At 35.0% G+C, this 19,581-nt stretch overlaps 1 pseudogene; it reads left to right on the forward strand.

The window, feature by feature from the left end:
• The first annotated feature begins 14,468 nt into the window (after window positions 1-14,468).
• On the forward strand, window positions 14,469-18,622 carry LOC102875021 (annotated as a pseudogene).
• The last annotated feature ends 959 nt before the right edge of the window (window positions 18,623-19,581 follow it).

The following is a 19,581-nucleotide window of genomic DNA, read 5'->3' on the forward strand; positions in this document are numbered from 1 at the left end:
TACAGTCTTTACTGACATGATTTACAAGTGCCAAAGTACATTACATCAGAAACCAAAAAAAAAAACCCCTCACCAACGTACCCATTGAAAATCTCAAGGATGTTATTTTGGTTGGATTCACAATCAGCACCCATGGCAGCAGTAGTCAAGAAATTAAAAGATTCATTGTATTGGGAAAAATCTACCATCATGAATCTCTCCATATTGCTAAAGGGGAAGGATGTCGGTTAAGGTGTGCATGATCCAATCCATTGTTATTAAATTGTTTCCTATGCATCTGAAAGTTATTCAATGAATAAGGATGACAGATGATGCATTAATGACTGAATCATGATGTTGAAGAAAAGTACTGGGTAGACTACAACAAAAAGCTTTAAAAAATCTATGGGAGAAAAATGGGTAATCTCCTTCCATGGGATTTACGAGCTACAAAAACCAGTGTAAGACCATCTGCAGGACCACATCTTCCCAAGCCATGCCTATAGACTTCTGCACCAGGCCTTTGGATCCCACTGAGGCCTGGAGTGGCCAACTCATTGCTCACAGACATCTGCTGGAGTAGAAACAGCTGCAAGTAGTCATTAATAATTAGAACATGAAATATACAAAGTATGAAAGTAGAGGAAATGGAAGTTGTGCACCATGAAATGGAATACATGAAAATTGACATTCTAGGTATCAGTGCGCTGAGATGGATAAGCTTAGGCCACTTTGAATCAGACTATCACATGATCTACTTTGCTGGAAATGAAAAACTGAGGGGAAAACAGTATTGCATTCAGAGTTAAAAAAGTAAATTCAAAATCCATCCTGAAGTACAATGCTGATGAGTGATAGAATATTATCTCTATATAATGGGAAAATCTGTTAAAACTATTATTTTTAAATATAGCTAAATATGAGGAAATTGAGAGTTTCTACCAACTTTTGCAGTCTAAAATGGAAAAAACAATGTAATCAATGTGCTTTAATATTATTGATGACTGGAATACAAAAGTTGGTAAAAATTAGAAAGGAATAATAGAGTATGGACTTAGTGACAGAAATGAGATTGGAGATTTAATGATTGAATTGTGTGCGCTCAGTGATTTATTCATAACAAATATCTTTTTTAAAAGTCACAAATGGTAACTTTACATGTGGACCTCACTTGATGGATTGTACAGGAATCAGAATGACTATATTTGCAGAAAGAATCATTGTAGAAGCACTATATCTACAGTCAAAACCCAACCAGTTGTTGATTGTGGAACAATCAATTACTCATGTTCAAATTTAAGCTGAAGAAAAGTAAAACTAGTCCACAGGAACTACAATTCAAACTTGAGTTTATCCAAGTTAAATTTGATAATTATCTCAAGAACAGGTTTGAGGCATTGAATACCAATGATTGAAAACCAGAGAAACTGGAGAGGACATCAAAGATATCATTCATGAAGAGACCAAAAGGTTATTACAAAGAGAGATGAGAAAGAAAAAAAACCAGAATGGATGTCAGAAGAGACTATGAAAATTGTATTAGAATGTGGAGGAGCCAAAACAAAAGAAAGACATGCTGAAGTGAAAGAGATTAATAGATTTTAAAAGGCAACTCAAGAAATAAAGCAAAATATTATAATGGGATGTGCAAAGAGCTGAAGTCAGACAATAAAAAGGGGAAAATTCATTCTGCATTTCTCACGCTGAATGAAATAAAAACAAATTCAAGACTTGCATTGTAAAACTGAGAGATGCTATGGGCATAGTCTTGAATGAATCAGGAGGCATCAAAAGATGGGAATAATACACATAATCACTCTACCAAAAAGAATTGATTGACAGTGAAAAATTTCAGAAGTACCATATGATTGACAGCCAGTGATAATGGCAGGTGAATTTAAAGCTGCACTGAAGACACTGGCAAAAAAGAAAAGAAAAGGGAGAAAAAGAGAAAAGAAAAAAAGGCCCTAGGAATTGATGGAATAGTAATTGACATGTTTCATCTAACAGAAGCAGTCCTGGATATGCTCACCAGTTTATGCCAGAAAATTTGGAAAACAGTTACCTGACTGGAAGAGATCTATATTTGTCCCCATTCCCAAGAAAGGCGATCCAACAGAATGTGGACATTATTATACAATATCATTAATATCTCATGCAAGCAAAATATTGTTGAAGATCATTCAAAAATTACTTGAGCAATACACAGCGACCTGTCAGAAGTTCAAGCAGGATTTAGTTGAGGCTGTGGCACCAGGGATGTCATTCCTAATCTCAGATAGATCCTATCAAAAAAGTGAAGAATACTAAAGGAATGTGTATTTGAGTTTTCTTAACTATGCAAAGGCATTTGAGTATGTGAATCATAACACATTATGTCTAATATTGAGAAGAATTGGAATCCCAGAACTTGATTGTACTTATATGAAATCTATAGCCAGACCGATAAGCTGAGAAAGGGAACACTGCATGCTTTAAAATCAATGTTATGCATCCAGGGTTGTATCTTTCCTCCACATCTATTCAATCTGTATGCTGAGTAAATAATCAGTGAAGCCAGTATCTGTGAAGAAGGATATGGTATCAGGATTAGAGGAAGACTCATCAACAACTTGCAACACAACTTTATTTGTTGAAAGTGAAAAGGATATGAAACATTTTCTGCAGAAGATCAAACACTACAGCCTTCTTTGTGGGCTACATTATAACATCAAGAAAACAAAGGTTCTCATTTCAGGACCAACAATTAACATTATTGTAGATGGAGAAAGGATTGAAACTGTCAATTATTTCATTTACCTTGGATGAACAATCAACATCCTCGGTACCACTAAATCAAAAGATATATTGCCTGGGCTAAGTCAAGACTGGAAGAAGCCTCAGTAACAACCAGCTTTAAGTAGATAACACAATCATGCTTATAGAAAGAAACTTTTGAGATTGTATTTACAAATCTGAGGAAAACCAAAGAAATTAATTGCTAAACAGTACAAAGAACAGTAATGTATTATTGTCTTCATTCATTGTCTTTCCTAAACAACAGTTGGCTGCTTTCATATTGTCATTGAAGCTTACATCATTTTATTATTACCTGTTTTAAAAACATTTTAAAGAAAAGAAACTTTGAAGTACTTACTGAAGAAGACAAAAAAACTATAATCTTCAATAAAAGTAGTATCTTAACATCAAGAAAATAAAATTGTCACTGGGCCAATACACAGATGAAGTTGTAATGAATTAATTTTACTTAGAACAACCAACAACATCTCAACACATGGTAAAAGCAGTTGAGAAATCAAAAGATGCATTACATTGGGGAAATCTGCTAAAAATTCTAAATATTTTGAAACTGTAAAATAATAAGGGTGAGTTACATGTTTGCAACATTGTTTTTACTGGATGCCGTTGAATCAATTACTATTATAGAGAGCTTATAAACAATAAATCTGAACTATGCCTTTAAAAATAAAAAGAACCTATTCAAATTTCTAAAGAATAAGAATTTCAGTTTAAAGACTGTACTTAAATCTATACTTGGACTAGGAGACAGTCATCAGAACAGAGCAAGGAAATGTTACATGGTTCAAAATCAGGAAAAGTTGATGCCAGGGTTGCATCCTATCTCCACACCTCTTCTATCTATATGTGGAATTGATCATATAGGAGGCTGGGCTCCATGAAGAGAAATGTGGTATCAGGATTGGAGGAAGATTAATTTAAAAAAAATTGCATTATGCAGATAACAAAACTTTGCTTGCCGAAACTGAGGAGGACCTGAGGCATTTGCTGCAGATGGTCAAGGACTTCAGCCTTCAATATAGATTTAAGTTCAACATCAAAAGAAGAAAGATTCTCACCACTGGGCCAACTGGCAGCATCATGATAGCTGGTGAAGGGATTGAGATTGTTAGTAGCTTGAGCTTCACAATCAACACTCTTGATACTAGCAGCTAGGAAATCAAAAGACTAATTGCATTGGGAAAGTCTGCTGTCAGGGACCTCTCCAGAGTAGTGAAGAGCAATGATTTCAGTCTGGAGACTAAGGTGCACCTGATCCAGACCATTTTCTTCACAATTACTTGCTATGAATCAGAGAGCTAGACAATGACTAAGGATGATACAAATAGAATTGATGCCTTTGAGTTGTGGTGCTGGGGAAGAGTATTGAATATACCATGAACTAATAAGAGAACAAACAGGTCCCTTCTAGAGAGGGTGAAAACAAACTTCTGCTTGGATGTAAAGATTTAGAAGCTTCATCTGGCATAGAAAGGGCATGTTGAAAAGAGGGAACAATCCTTGAAGACGGATAACATGTTTGGAAGAATTACAGGGCAGGGCAAGAGAGGAATACCCTGGATGAGATGGATTGACTAAGTGACTGGCATAATGGGAGAAAGTGCATCACAGACAATGAAATTGACTTCAGATAGAGCGGGGTTCAGAGCTGCTGTACTTAGGGTCCCTATGAGTCAGAGTTGACTCGACAGTATATAACAACAAGCATACTAAAGTAGGAAACAAAAGAAGGTCTGGTAATCAGAAAATATGACTTTGGTGACAGAAATGAAGTGGGAGATTGCATGATAGAATTGTATGTAAAGAACACCATATTCCAACTATTTCTTTTTAAAGATATAAATGTTGACTATATACATGAACCTTACCTAATGGACTACACAGAAATCAAATTGACTGCATTTGTAGAAAAAAAAGCCATTGTATAAATATGCTGAAATACCAGTAGTCAAAATCAAGCCAGGCATTAATTGGAACAGACTATCAATTACTCATGTGAAAGTTCAAACTGAAGCCAAAGAAAACATAAAGAAGGCCCCAAAGCTATAATAAGACTGTGAGTTTATTTCACTTGAGTTTAAAATCCATCTAAAGAAAAGATTTGATGCATTGAAAACTAATGACCAAAGCTCAGATAAATTGTGAGATGACATCAAAGACATAGTCTGTCAAAAAGATAAAGGATCATTACCAAGACAGAGAAGAAAGTAAAGACCAAAACGCATGTCAGAATAGACTCTGAAACAGGCACTGGTTTTTAAAGACTCCAAAATAAGGAAAAGGAATGTTGAAGTGACAGTGGAGTTAAAAAACCAAAAGATTGTATCTTATGATACTAGAAGAAAAAAATCCCAAATTTTGTGTGCAAAATAAATACACCAATATTTACATTTTCCAGCCACAGGTACAGTGACTTCAAATGTGGCTCTGGGTAGAAGAGTCAGTACCTACGGCCTCAGCTATGGTTGGTTTACCAAATATTGGTAATAACAGAAAAACAGAATTTTTTCTGATCTTTAAAACAAACAACTCAGCGTATTGTTATTAAATCAGAACGATTCATAATCGATACAGCTAATTTTGAGAGGCTGTAAATCATAAGCAAGGAAATTGCCCATCTTACTTCTTCATAGTAGCTGGTGGATTTCAACTGTCCATCTTTGAGTTGGCAGAGCAATTACCTATCCACTAGACTAACTGAGGCCCCTTTTTTTATAATTAAGAAAGAATTGAATTATCTTATTTCCAAACTGTGACATTAGTTATCCTTCACTGATCATTTTGTTGCTAGAGTCCTCCCTAACCTATGTCAAACTAATCTATCCATATTAATATGCTTGAATAGTATCCTGAAGTTGCAATTATCATTTTATCACTTCAGTATTTAAACACATTTAGGGGCCCTCAAAAACCAACATTTAGTGTTTAAGCTATCTCTGGTATAGTCTTTGCTATCTTTCTCTTCCTCTTCTCAAGCTAAAGTCTCCATAACTTGTTTCAATCTTCCTTGAAAACCCAAGTATTCACGTCTTTGTTTCTTTACATGTGATAGTTTCTGTCTGTCTCCTGAAAATAACTTTCTGCAGAGCTATTTATTCTACCAGACCTGAGTCAAGTCTTGTCCTCTTTGTGAAACTTCCTCTAACTGCTTCCTTTTTGTGTCTATGTTTTACTGCAGATTGTTTTGTTAATTAGAATGTTTCTTCAGTCTCTCATCTGCCTTGTGAACATATTAGGAGCTTGCTCTGTGCTTAAGTTTTCCTTGTTTCCTTAATGTTCTGCATAGCTTTGGTCTATAAAAAACTATTGAATAAATGCATAACATGATAGTTGTATTCTATGGCTACTCAAATTGGTACATAATTTGCTTCCTAAGTATCCATCTATTCCTATCTTGGAAATTGTTCCCCATAAATTATCAAGTTGATTTTACCTATTTCTTTAAAATTTTTATATTCAGTATCTCAATTCACCCAAAAATTGTGTTTCTTTTATCTTTTACGCTAATATATTCATGTTATTTCCCAAGTTCTGGCCAATATTCATTTATCTTTTTTCAAATAACTTATCTCCACAGTCATGTAAGATGGTAGAAAATTTGTATTTTAATACTTGCTTGTTTTGTCTTAGTAGTATTTTCAGTGTAAGGCCTGATAAATACTTAAAGCTCACTGAGATTAGCTTTCTGTTTCGATATTTTCAGCCAATGTCTCTTTTTTTGCTATGACATCTAGAAATATATATTTGTATATACATATAGTTATATTTTTAACTTTTCTTTCCTAATATAAGTATGAATCTAAAAATTGATGGTTGTGGTGGAAAGAAAGTCATAATTAACTCCAAAAAGACTATTTGTTAGTATTTCAGAATAAAGCAGGTACTTCATTCTACCTAGAAAGATCATTGAAAATATAAGCAGATCTTCTTTAGGAACATGTCTATGAAATATACTAGAAGAAAAAGCTGCCATTAATAATAAATGCAGTAAAACCTAGATTAGCCTCTTGTATTCAGTTTACCTTAAAGGTGAAAGAAGGAAGAAATGCAGAGAAGTCAGGAATTGAGATGTGGAAAGTTCAGAACTTTGTCAGAAAGATGAAGGTTTTCTTCAGTTGAGAAGAATGTAGAACAGATCCAGACTTAGTCACAGGAGAATGGACTCGATGACATGGGTGCGTCCTCACAGAGACTTATTCCTTTGGGTCCTTAGAGAGGTGAAATATTCCCTGTAAGTAATTAATTCAGGTGCCCTATTTGAAGAGAGGAGCTTTCTAGAGGGGTTTCTGCTATGTCTAATAAGTCACTTTTGTAATAATTTTTGCCCTATGGAATATTCTTGAATGAGCCATTCAGAAGATTCCAAATCATTGAAATTCTACTTATGCTAGCTGAAAATTGAGTTTCTGACAATAATTACTTACTGTCATATCTAATAATGTGCATACAAATGGACTAATTTCAAGCATAAGAACTTTCTGTGAAAGTTACACAGTCAATTACATTTGGAAAAACAAATCACCTAAACAAAAACAATGATTTCTTTTAAAAAAATTTCTATTTTCTTGCCACAGAAATCTGGTGGTGTGGTCTGTACAGCATTGTACTGCTAATTCAAAAGTGATGTCTCTCTGGCAGTTTGAATCTAGCAGTTGAATCTACCAGGTGCTCCTTGAAGAGAAAGATAGGAAATTCCTTCCCAGGTGATTTACAATCTCAGAAAATTGGATGAAGAATCAACTATAAATCTGTTCTGACTAGATGGCAATGAGCAACTTAGTACCATAGAATATTTTTACTTTATGAAATATTCTATTTTACAATACTATTTTTCTTCAAATATTTGTGTGGTGGTGGTGGTGGGTTTTTGGTTTTGTTTTTTTTGTGTTTTTTTTTATTCTACCCAACACTCTTGGCACCAGTAGCCAGGAAATTAAAAGGTGCATTGCCATGGGAAAGTCTGCATCAGAGAGTTGGACAATGACCAAGAAGGATAGAAGGAGAATTGATGCCTTTGAGCTGTGGTGCTGGAGAAGAGTATTGAGAATACCATGGACTGCTAGGAAAACAAACAGATTCATCCTGGAAAGGGTTAAACCGGGTGGCTCCTTGGAGGCAAGGATTCTGAGGCTCCGTCTAACATACTTTAGACATGTTGTGAGGAGAGACCGGTCCTTGGAGAAGGACATCATGCTTGGGAGGGTGGAGGGACAGCGCAGGAGGGGAAGGCCCTCTATGTGATGGATAGATTCAGTGACTGGGGTAATCGGGATGGGTGTGTGGGAGACAGTGCGATTGGCACAGGACAGAGCAGAATTTAGGGCTGTTGTACACAGAGTCACTATGAGTCGCAAGCAACTCAAAGGCACATAACAACAACAACAACCCAAAACTAGATGCTAGAATGGTGATTCCTTATCTCAAGTATTTTGGGCATATTGTCAGGTGAGACCACTTCTTAGAAAAAGACACCATGCTAGGAAAGTGGAAGAGTCAGTGAAAGAAAAGAAGACCCTAAACAAGGTGAATTGACAGAGTAATTGTAACAATGGACTCAGGTATATCAGAGTTGTCAAGGATGTCACAGGATAAGACAGGCTCAGATCTGTAGTTCATAGTGTCACTATGAGTTGCAGTTGCATTGATGGCACCTAACAGTAATATGAAACCTAGCATAAGCTTTCTCTTCTCATGTTTCTATCATCACTACCACCTTCAAGATAACTTTAATAGAAACTCATTGTCATCAAGTTGGAATGGACTTGTAGGTAACCCTCCAATGGCTTTTTCATAGCTATAAACTGCATAGTAGAAAATTGCTCATCTTTCCTGCTCAGAGGGAATAGTGAATTTGAACTGGTAGAGAGGAATCACATGTGGGTTAACAGCACCACCGAAGTTCCTAATAGAACTTTAGAGAAGGTGAAACTTTATTGGCATGTTTTTGAACACTTATTGACTAAAAAGATTTTGTCTACACTGAATAGGAGATCAATTAGCAGAGAGAAATATCACATATATCTATGGTTACGCTCTAGCCCAGTTTATGTAAGGATATTTGCTTAACTCCTACATCTACTCTATCTAATTGGAAGATAACCTAGATTCTATTCACACACACACACACACACACACACACACACACACACACACCCCTACCTTATTCTGTCTCCTGCAGCAGCCTTCAGGACTTTGTTGTCTTTTCTACCTTATCTGATTACCTTTCAGTGATTGGTTCTAGAGACTGAAACACACTAAATTTTATGTAAATTTAAACTGACTTCTATTAGTCTCAGTTATGGATAATATTAGATGATAAAGAGCCATCAAAATAGACTGGTTTTCCATAAAAATAGCTGGAGTTTTGGGAGGATAATAAAAGAAACAAAACAAGAAAAATATTGAAATCTCACAAAAAAAAACCCCAAACAACACCAAACTTTAAAGTTAAAAATAAAAAAAGAAAAATATTGAAATCTCAGAATCCTTTGAAGAAAATATAAACTTATTGTTTACAAGTGTTTTCTGGATCTAGCAATAGTATGAGAATTGATTTAAGATATATTTATATATCTATATATCATCTATATATCTATATATCTATATCTATCTATATACACACACATATTTTTGTGGCATCATAAAAATGTTAGTATTCAATGAAAGCATTTTCATATTTCATTAAGGTGTGCAACTTCCCTTTGAAAGTGTTAAAGGGAAAATATGATTCTTCTTTGCTGTATTTTGCAGGAGAGTAGATGAATTATTTTATTTATACTTTAAGAATGTTTTTAATCATAAGAGAATAGCATCATTTTTCCTAATTTTGAAATTAATCTCCATTAAGGATAGAAAGTTGATTTTTTACTAAATCTATTTCTTTAATTGTAATTTGAGTGAGAGCTTACAAAGTGTACTGATTTTTTATGCAATCATTCATATACATTTAGTGTTAAAACCCCAAATACGCACAATATCTGACCATTATCTTATTGTACATTGCCTTTCCTTTCACCTATTTTTATAAATGTCTATTGTCTATTACTTTATACTCCTCTCTCCTTCTTTTCCCAGCCTTGGTAATTATTGAAGAATTATTTTGTATGTAACCATTTAACTCTTAAATAATTGTTGTTTTAGTTTTGAGTACCATCAAGTCAGAGCTGACCCATTGCTGACCCTCCAACGGGTTTTCAGAGGCAATAAATCCCATGGGAGCAGATTGCCCATCTTTTTCCCATGGAGCACATGGTGGACTTGAACTCTGTCCCTTAAGAATTTCAGCCTAGAACTAGGGAGGAGGGTAGAGAAAACAGTGCAACAATGAATGAATGAAAACCCAAAATCTCTGTAAATGTTCATTAAAACTAATAAAATTTAATAATAATTAAAAAAAGTAGAATTTCAGCTCAGTATCTTACCATGATGCCACTAGAGCTCCTTTTAATAACAGTAGTCTTATGTAATATTTGCCCTTTTGTTAATGGACTCTTTAATTTAGTATAATGTCATCTTGATTCATTATGTAGTTTTTCACAATTTCTTTATTCTTTATTAATATTATTCCACTAGTAGCCATAGCATTCCATTAATAACATAGCATTCCATTGTATGAATGGACCATAGTTTCCAATAAGCATTTTTATGGATAATAAATTATTATTTCCATCTCTGTGATATTGTAAAATTATACAGAAAAGAACATTGGTGTACAGATATATTTATCACAGTTGTTATTTCCTTGGGAAAAATAGGTTGAATTTCATTTTTCAGTCTTCCAAGTTAATACCAATACTGTTTTTAATAATCATTACTTGAATATATTGAGACTACAAAGTTGCACTATGACTATTTAATGTCAGTGACAGTAGCATCTGTAGTTCTTACTTGTATATTAGTTTAAGGGAGATCTGGTGGCCTAGTGGTAAGGAATTGCACTATTGACCTGAAGTTCAACCACGCAGTTCTAATCCACCAACTGCTATGCAGGAGAAAGATGGGAAATATTTGCCCATGAAATGTATTGCCTTTCAAAACTCACTGGCGGATGAGTTATGAGTTGATTACAACTCTACAGTACATAACTATAACAATATATTAGTTTAGGGAGCTCCGATGGGCTAAGTGTAAGAGGTTGCACTACCAACCCAAATGCACATTGTTCAAATCTACAAGATGCTCCATGGGAGAATGATGGCAATCTCTTTTGGTGTAATTTTACAATTTCTGAAAAGCCACTGGAGGCAGTTCCAACTAAAAAAGACACAACAAACACAGTAAATTAGTTTATGTTGCTGTCTTGTTAATTGTTAAAATTAGTATAGAAAATGTCAAGAACTTATTGAGAAGTGGTTCCAGATTAATTTATAACTCACATTCCTATAGAATCTGCCTTTTGTGGGGGAGGATAATACAACTCTTTACCCATTAGAGTGTCAAATTTCAGGACAATAAAGCCCCACTGATACACTTTTGAAACATCAACTGTTGAAAATTCTGTGGACCACAGTTTTGCTTTGACACAAATAGACCAATATGAATCAGGGCCAACTCAAAGACAACGGATTTGCTCTTTCCTCCACTACTTCCTCTTCTTAAAGTAATTTTTGTTTAATTTGCTACACACACACACACACAAAAGTTTCCTTGCTTTTAGAAAACAACTAAAAAGCAACTTACACATACAAGAGTTTAACTATAATTAATTGGAAATTGTTGCAAGACTCTAAGGTTTAATGAGTCTTTTTTTAAGTCTTCCTTTTCTCCTTCTTTGTAATTACTATTGCATGAGATTTTGTTTTAGAAATTTAATAAAGAAAATCTCAGATTAGACATGCATAAGTTCTTTTCACTAAAAGAAGTTATCATAATAAGCCATGTTAGACTTTCCAAAATTCAGAACTAGAAAATAAGGCTTAGCAATTATACCTACAATGTAAGGTAAAAAAAATAGAGTATACAACTTTAGATGTCAGATTTCTTTATCTATTTCTCAAGATAAAGTGCCTAAATACAGATAGAATTCACTGGTGGTAGCGTATAGCTAGAGTTGAAGATTATTGAAGGTGACCAGAGTCTGAAAAAGATTTCTTCATAGTTTCCTTTGCCCTTTCTCAGTAAATTAGAAGAAATGCATGATTTGTATATGAAATTCTCATCTAATCCTGAACTGCAATTGTCAGTGGGATGTAATGTTATATCTTTTTCCCAAAAGCAGAGATAATGTAAAAGGTATTTCTTTTCTTCATGGTTAGAAGTTAAGAGACTGTTTATGTTTATGCTTCTAATATAGTTTACAAATGATCTATCTTCTTTAAAGAACCTTGGTCATTAGTGCATAATGTATAGGACCACTAACCAAAAGGTCATCAGTTAAATTCCACCAGCTGCTCTGGAGGCAAAAAATAGGTAGTCTCCTAAAAAGATGTACAGCTTCATAAACTAATGCATGGTCCTATGAGTCAGAACTGATTGATGACAGTGAGATATCTGATTTACTACAGCATTTCAGGTCAAAGCCAACTTAGAGGTTTTCACTTTTTATAACCATCACATGCTCTCAACAAGATGGAATGACACAGTGATAGCATCTAACCACGTCAACCCCCACTGCATGATAAATACTAGAAAGAGAGCTGATGGTGAAGCTTTTCAAATTGTTTTGTAATATAAAAAATTTAAAACAATGATATTGTTTTTATTGAAAAAAAGTTTTTTTCTTTTTTTGGTGTGTATGTTATTTAATATATTTTATGCAATTCAAATTGTGCTCAACCATTCAATAGGGAAAAGATCCCCAAAGCTCCTTTACCCTCAAATTGCACTCCCATGGTATACAGCTCTACCTTTGTCTCCTTCCTAAAAGCTCTAGGGGATAAAAGCCTTAGGAATACATGGCCTTTCTATCTGCTCTTTGAGATCAGGATATTTTTCTCATTTTGTGAAGACTGGGAGCCATCCTCACTCCTTATATCACCAGTTTAAAAAAAGAAAAGTGGGGGTTTTTCCCCCTTCATCCAACCTCATCCTGTATCAAAAGTATACTTTTTATCTACAGTTGAATTGAACAGAACACTTTTACCACCATTGGTAGAGATTTCCAATGTTTTTAGGGCTTCAAATTTCCTTGCCTGCTCTACTACTTTTAAATTCATAGAGCCATGTACTTAACTGCATACAAAATGGTCAGTGATCATAACACAAAAGTCCCTCCTCAGTGGAAAGATGAACAGATTAGTACCGTGAAGGTGTATAGTCTTGGAAACCCTATGAGGCAGCTCGACTCGCTCTTACAGAGTTGCTAATAAATGAAACTACGTAGATAGCAGTAGGTTTTTCAGGTGTTTGCCATCAATACTGCCCACTATGCAACTTGTCTCCTTGCATGAAGAGAACTTACTCTCCTAACTTACTATCATTAATTCACATCCTTGTGTTTGTAGAGATTTTCTGTTTTGTTTTAACTAGTTCTTTAAGAAAACTAAGAACCACAGAGTCTCTGGGAATTCCAGTTAAGATTGATGGACTCTTGTTCATTTAAATTCTTTGTTTTTTAGATTCTTAATATCTTTGGTGTTTCAACTGTTTGTCAACATCCAAGAAGGAACCTTAGTTTGCAGTAAGTAAGTACACAGCTGCTAATTGAAAGTTCAGTAATTCAAACCTACTTGTCTCTATGTTGCTGGATCTTAATAATGACTGAAAAGTGAGATAATTTGGCAGAAGAAAAGTTTACAGGTCTGTTACAGAGTAAGAAATGTATAGATTTATTAAATAATAGGAAAACTCTGCAAGAGGACAATATTCAATGCCTGAGAAGAATGGAAGTATCTCTACCTGAGCAATAAATGCTCAGAGCTTTTCTAGTGATGTTTCTCATGAGGAGGGGTGTTTCTTTTCAAGAGCAAAGGGATGATGCCTGCAAGATTTTGATCAGATGACTGCAATTCTCATTCCTTTTCTGTGTTCACATATAACTTCAAAATAGAATTCTTTGCAAGGGAGGGAGTCTGGGAGGTGTAGGCAAGAATCCTTAGAGGATGTTGATACATGCTTCCGTCACTCTGGCCTCTGGTTTGAGTCCTGCTTCCTTCCATCTTTTAATCACCGTTTTGGATCACACTACTCAATTAGGTAATTTCTCTGCTGTTATATGTGTGACCTAGTTTTATCCAGTCTTGTCTGTCTTCTGAAAAATACCTTCATTCTTTTTTGTCTTTAGATATTAAAACAATATCCCTTATATGGTGAGATGGTACTTTTTTGACACCAGGCCCTTGCTGTTTCTCATACCTTTATTTAGGATTTAACGAATGCTTAGCTAGGTGCAATTATGTAATTATATTTAAGCTAAAATGTTAGGTGGTATGGGTATATGTAAGCTGGTTCTCTTTTTCTTTCCTTATTTTCCTAATTCCTCATATCATGTAAACTGGGTTGGGGGTTTTTTGTTAGTATTTTTTTTTTTTTTACTTTTCTTTCTACTTTCCTAGTTCTTTAAATCAACTTCACAAGAGAAAAGATCTAGTAATCTGCTTTTGTAAAGATTACATCGGAAACTTGATGGAACAGTTTTGCTTTTTCATATAGCTTTGCTCTGAGTCAGAACCAATGCAATGGTACGTAATGATACGATCATTTCCAAGGATGCAATTAGTCACTGCATAATTAAAAGACAAGATTTTATCAAGATGATTTTCTTGACTTCCACTGCACCATTTTTCTTTGTAGTTAGTGACACAGAACTTGGTTTAGAGCCCCATATTGAGCAGTAAGTTTTCACAACAACCATTTCAATAGATTTTTGTGGCTTTATGAGCGTCTATATTTATTGAGAATCTTTGTATAAATAATCAGGTGATCTTTCATTTGGTTCTAGTACTTGTTATGAACTTCTCTGATCTTTGAGTAAGCTATTTCTATTTTTTATTTATTATTTGAGTAAGATATATCTAGGAATAAAACCAAAGTCGATCATAACAAAGTTTATCTTATCTCAAATATTCTATGAACTATTTATATATGACCATATCAATTGGAGGCATTTACACATTTTCTGCACATCAGCAGATGTGAATTTTTAGAGTTTCTGGCCTTCTGCACAAAGTACTCTGAAACATACAGCAGAGGCTACTGATCTTGGCTTAGCCTTTTATTTATTCTATGTTCTCATTCCTCATTCTGTGGTGATTCTAATGACCTGTTAAGATTTGGAACACACAGCTGTCCTAATTGATCTCTCTACATCCACTTTAGGACCATGTTTTAACAGCTGACACTTATTCTTTATTAGTAGAGGGCTGTAATGTGTTCCCTGCATGCTTCTGTCAGTATATTTCTGCTATCCTGGTTGGCTTTAATCAAATGTGTGTTTCAGAATTGTAGTGCGGTAAAATCCACATTGCACAGAAGTTTCACGTCTAAATTTTAGAAAATACATAAAGCTCTCCAGCTTCAAGTTAATATATACAAAATAGAGATATCCCCTTAAATTCTAAAATACTCTGGATGCAAATGTGTACTCATATTTGTTTTATCTGATTAATTTTATTTATAGTCATAAATAAGATCTGATCCCACTCTTTAGAGATATGACCATTAAGTATACAGTTCAACTAAGTATTCTCCAAATCTAGAAAAACATCATTTATCATAAATTTCTTTTCTAAAAATTTGAAAAAAATAATTAATACTTGTTATATTTTATTTTCCTTGTTGCAAAAAAAGTTTCAGAGATTTTCCAGGAGCAACTGAAGATATGGGAAGATAGGAGTGTCCTAAGATCAGCATTCTGGAACAGAGTAAGAAGGAACACATTTTGGAAAGAGGCCCCGAATAAGCAAAGCACTCTTTAAAAAGAGAAACAAGGTAGGAGGCATCTCACTCCCTGATTTCAAATCCTACTACACCGCCCTGGTGGTTAAGACAGCATAGTACTGGTACAATGACAGAAACATAGATCAATGGAATAGAAGTGAGAACCAGATATCAGCCCATCTACCTATGGCCAACTGATTTTTGACAAGGAGATGAAATCAGTTAAGTGGGGAAACAACAGCCTTTTTTAGCAAATGGTGTTGGTAAAATTGGAAAACTATCTGCAGAAAAGTCAAGCAAAAGCCACACCTCACTCTATATACAAAAAGCAATTCAAAGTGGATTATGGATCTAGAACTAAAACCAAGGACCATAAACTTCATTAAAGAAAAGCTTGGAAGAACTCTAGAAGCCCTAATCCACAACATAAACAGTCTTCCAAGCATCCTGAAAAATCTACAACCAGGAGAAGATAAAATAGATAAGCAGGACCTTCTAAGAATCAAATCCCTATGCACATCTACAAACTTCTCCAATAGGGTAAAAGGGAAGACACAGATTGAGAAAAAAATATTTGGTAATGACATGTCAGATAAGGGACTTATATCTAGAATTTATAAAATACTAGAGCACCAGAACAAAATAAAGGTAAATAACCAATTAAACTGCTGGGGAAGGAGGGACAATCTCCTCCTGTACCAGTTAGATCTGATTTGACAGTACACACACACACAAATAATAAAATAAAATTAAAAAAAAAACAATTAAAAAATTGGCACAGTATATAAATAGACACTCCACCAAATAAGACATTCAGATGGCAAACAAACATATGAAGAAATGTTCAAAGTCTCAGCTCTAAGAGAGAAGCATATCAAAACAACTATGAGATATCATCTCACCCCAGTAAGAAAAGCAAAATTACAGAACTGCAAACACCAAATGCTTGTGAGGTTGTGGAGAAACTGGAACCCTTATTCACTGGTGAAAGGAGCGTAAAATGGTGCAACCATTGTGAAAGGCTGTATGACACTTTATCAAAAATTGCAACTAGAAATTTCATTTGGTCTAGCAATTCCACTACTGGGAATTTACCCTAAAGAAACCATAACCGCCACCCAAGCAGATATACGCACACTCATGTTTATTGCAGCTTTGTTCGCAATAGCAAAGAGCTGGAAACAACCCAAGTGCCCATCAACAAACGAATGGATAGAGAAGCTCTGGTATATTCACATAATGGAATTCTAAGCAGAATTGAAAAACAAGAAACTCATGAAATATAATGCAAAATGGGTGACCCTGAAGGACATTATGCTGAGTGAAATATTTCAGTCACAAAAGGACAAATATAGCATAGGGCCACTTTGGTAAAACGGGACTGACACCAGGGTTGAGGGAAGACAGAGAAGTAGGGGAGAAATGATGTATACTGCATTGAAACAGATGAGGGAGAGACCTGTTTAAAAGGGATATATTATTGGATATTATTGTCATAACTAAAGTTCAGAATGAAGGCTTCTCAGTGGAGTGGACTTGAGGGGAGGGATTGCATAACAATGAAAGGCTTTTTTTGTCTTTCCCTGTTCAAGGAGAAGTCTGAATTGGGGGGCAAGGAGAAAAGTGCAACAGTGAATGAATGGAAACCCTAATTCTGTAAACTTTCATTAAAACAAACAAAAAATAATAATAAAATTTAAAAAAAATTAGCAACACATTCCTCACTACACAAAGGCTTTTCCTTTTGCTGACCTACAGGTTTTTCTTTTTAAGAGCTTTACTGGTTTTCCTGTTAAGCGGGCAAAGTAATGTCTACTCAAAAGTGTCCTCATTTGCTTCCAGAGACGAGTAATTTAATCCCGGTAAAACTGAGGATAAAACAAGCTTGGAAACAGAGGTGGCAACCACTTTCAAAAAAAAGCTTGCCTCCAGAAACTATGAACTTGGAGAAAAAAATGAAAATTTGGTGTTCAAGACTTTCATTCATAGTGTCGCTATGGGTCATCTGCGACTCTATGGCACTTAACAACAATAATTGAGGAAACTTTCAAAACCAGTGTATTTTTTTGTATCTTGTTATCATGGGATCACTATTTCTCGTACTCTCTATGCCCTCTATATACACACAAATAGTCATTTTGCTTACACTCAGCTTGGTTTGATGATGGGAATTGTAAATGTTAGTTAACCAGAAGTCGGCATCTTCCTTGGCCTTTCTGCAAAACCCTCTCTGGAACCTATCTTTTCATGCTTGTTTCAATTTTCTATGTCATAATATTAAAGGCATTAGCATCGTCATTCTGGTCTCGTGTATAGATACGAATCTTCACACACCCATCTATTACTTTCTTACTAACCTAGACATGAAACATTGTTCTACAACTTTTGCTTATGGGGACAAGAGAAAACCATAAGTTTTGGAGGACGTGCTGTCCCACTAGCTTCATTTCCCACTAGCTAGGGAAACAGACTATGTTCTCCTGGCAGTCACATCATATTATCACTATGCTTCTATCTACAGGCCTCTTCACTATACTATTATCATGCCACCAAAGCTTTGTGTAGGCCTAGCCTTTACTTCATGTGCTGGGGGTCTGATCACCAAGTTGGTGGGGTCTACACTCAACATATTGCTACCACAGTGTGGGAACAATCACACTGACCATTTCTTCTGTAAGATGGCACTCATTAAACAACTATCCTGTGTAGATAGAAATAGAAATGTACCTATACAGTTTTATTGTTGTTGCCTGGCCTGATACAGTCTCATGGCTCGAACTGTTAAAGATCAAGTCAGCAGAAAGACAAAGGAAGGCATTCAAACTTGTTCTCATGTGACAGGGTTATCCCTGTTTTATGAGAGCATCATCTTCACCTACTTGCAACCATCCAAGAGTAACCCTCATGAGCAAGGAAGTTTACAGCTCTTGTCCACACTGTGGTCACCCCAATCCTAAACCCTCTGGTTGTTACACTGAGAAACAAATATGTGAAGATTGTACTCAGTCACCTTTTTTTAGAGAAGTAGTATGCAGACCAATAAGGATTTACTTAGAGACTCAGGGAGAGGATATACTTACAGGATCCTTAAGAACAATGATGACTTGCTTAAAATTCCTAAAATTTTTTTTTGGAGGGCAGGATATTTGAGGTGTAAATATTGTTTAGTACTTGAGTTCAGTGTAGGTAGCTGTCTTTTACTTTGTTAATTTATAGAACAAAACAGTCTTTTAGCATTGACAATAACGCTACCACCTCAAATGTTATATAATTATTTCTCTTTTTATTTTCTTTTTTAAATAAAATTTCTTTTCATTGTGATTTTAACAAATGTTTACAGAAAAGTTAGATTTTCATTCATTCATTGTTGTACATTTTACTCCTTCTTCCTCCCATCTCCCTCCCCCAGTTTACTTTTTAATTTTTTTTTTCATTTATTGTTGCAGAATTACCTACTCACAGGCCCCCCAAGTCCTCTTTTCAATGAAATACCTCATTCTGGGCTGTGCCTAATCATATATTCATTTTAGACAGTTCTTTCTTTCATCTGGTCCAATGCAATGGTCATTATCTATACACTCGTATTCTGTTCTCCACCCAATCCCCCATTTCAGATCTGCTTTATAACAGTGGTGATATGCAGTATTTGTCCTTTCGTGACTGAAATATTTCATTCAGCATGATAGTGAATACTTCATAACTATTTTTTATTTTTTTTATTATTATTATTAATTTTAATAGACATTTACAGAGGTTTTGGATTTCCATTCATTCATTTCCGCATTTTTCTCCCTGCCCACCCCTCCCCACCAGCTCGCTTCCCCCTCCGAAGAAAAAAAAATTCCTTCATTAGTATACAATTCCCACGTCCCTTTCCCCCCACCCCCAACCCCGAGTACACTTCAAAAATATGGAACACTTCACGAATTTGCACGTCATCCTTGCTCAGGGGCCATGCTAATCTTCTCTGTATCGTTCCAATTTTAG

Source organism: Elephantulus edwardii, unplaced genomic scaffold, assembly GCF_000299155.1.
Source record: "Elephantulus edwardii isolate Elephantulus edwardi_28Jun2011 unplaced genomic scaffold, EleEdw1.0 scaffold00133, whole genome shotgun sequence".
NCBI lineage: Eukaryota > Metazoa > Chordata > Mammalia > Macroscelidea > Macroscelididae > Elephantulus > Elephantulus edwardii.